This window comes from Canis aureus, chromosome 34 (genome assembly GCF_053574225.1).
Source record: "Canis aureus isolate CA01 chromosome 34, VMU_Caureus_v.1.0, whole genome shotgun sequence".
NCBI classification, from domain to species: Eukaryota; Metazoa; Chordata; class Mammalia; order Carnivora; family Canidae; genus Canis; species Canis aureus.
Genome location: NC_135644.1, coordinates 56,883 through 58,562, shown reverse-complemented (window position 1 = coordinate 58,562; position 1,680 = coordinate 56,883). Strand labels below are relative to the sequence as shown.

The following is a 1,680-nucleotide window of genomic DNA, read 5'->3' as shown; positions in this document are numbered from 1 at the left end:
AGGGAGAAGCAGGCTCCATGCAGGGAGCCCGATGCAGGACTCGATCCCAGGACTCCGGGATTACACTCTGGGCCAAAGGCAGATGCTCAACCGCTGAGCCCCCCTGGCGTCCCTGGGACTGCTTTAAAAGGACACGAATCCTTCATGACCTAATGGCCTCCCAGAGGCCCCCCTGCCTGACGCTATCACCCTGGGCATTAGGTTTGCAACAGAAGACTCCTGGAGGGCATACAAACATTCATCTGTAACATGTGCGTTCAAGTTTCCATTCTGCCACTGGTTGGTGGAGTGGACTGGCCGTCTCACTTCAGCATGCTCATCCGTGGGGGAAGATTGGGATTGCTTGTCTCGAGACTTCTTTCCAGCTCTAGAAGTTCTAACGGCAAGTTTCCAACTATGTATTTAATAACAGATTTCTGGAGGCACCACATAAAGTGTTTGGGGCCCCAGAAGAGCCAGAGCTCCAGGTGGCCTGGGAAGGTTGTAGAGAGCAGATGTGCCTGTGGAGTGTGGGGACAAGTGCCATTGCTGGGATACAGGTACAAACTACAGCTGACAAGACTGTACACATTTATGGAGTGCCCAGTGTGTGGTGGGCATAAGACCGTTATAAAGGCTGAAATGATTTCAAAAGGAGTCAGGTGCTAAGCCTGTTAAGTTCTGAGTGGCAACGGGACCCCAGGAAAGCCAACGCGGCCACTTGAAGGAGACCATCTGGTGGCACTGGGGGTCATGCTGCAGCACGGCAGGCGCCGACCTGGAGTGAGGCGGGCCTAGAGTTGGTGTGCCTTCCAGGACAAGCAGGAGTTCAAAATGACAGCGACACACTGAACGATGGCCAGCCTGTAATGAAGGGAACCAGGTAGAAGCTGGCCAACCACCAGAGCTTGGCCTGGTTGTCCTGGGCTGACAGGCCATTGAGCGCTCCTACTGGTGGGAGGAAACAGCCTAGAAGACATGGGGCAAAGCCCCCCTGGTCCAAAAGCACCTTCTTTGGTGGTGCCAGTGATGAGCCCGTCCAAAACCCTGCACCAGCCTCCTACTACAGGGCCCCCAAAGCCACAGGCCAGGAGGCCATGGTCAGGGTCCAGCCAGTCTGGTGTCCCCGCAGACCCCGCTTCTCCGCCAGCTGCTGTGAGATAACGTCACCCAGGCCCACCACGGACCCTGTGCAGGGCACACGGGTGTTGTCAGGACACCTCCTGGAGATGGGCTGCCATTCCAGGTAGGGAAGTAAGTCCCTGAGCGAGGCTCTGACACCCTGAGCCTAAGAGGTGGTGGGACAAATGACCGGTCTTTTACTGCTGCTTCAAGGTTCTTCTCTCCCAAGGATGGTGACGCCTCCCTGTGTCCTGCTAGAGACTGGGATTAGCAGCCTTGATCAGGCCAGGGCTCACGACTCAGCTGTCAGGACCTGTACTTTCCCAGGGGGAGCAGTCAGGGCTCGCTGGTATGCCCGTCAGAGGCCCATGATTCCTGCGCTCGTGCCCAGCCCACCAGGATTTCATAAGCATAACCAAGGCTGTCCTGCCTAACGTATTTCAGTTCTCGACATTAATAACAAGTTTTTCATTACCTGTAATTCAAATTAATATGCCATGTTGAGACAGGCTTTTATACAGACTGGCTCTGTTAACGGAGTAGCTAAAAATACTAAGAATGCCTAATACAAAGATAATG

At 54.5% G+C, this 1,680-nt stretch overlaps 1 pseudogene; it reads right to left on the bottom strand.

Moving 5' to 3' along the window:
* Positions 1–773: 773 nt before the first annotated feature.
* LOC144304887 (mitochondrial inner membrane protein Mpv17-like) lies at positions 774–1,471 on the bottom strand (annotated as a pseudogene).
* Between the last annotated feature and the right edge of the window lie 209 nt (positions 1,472–1,680).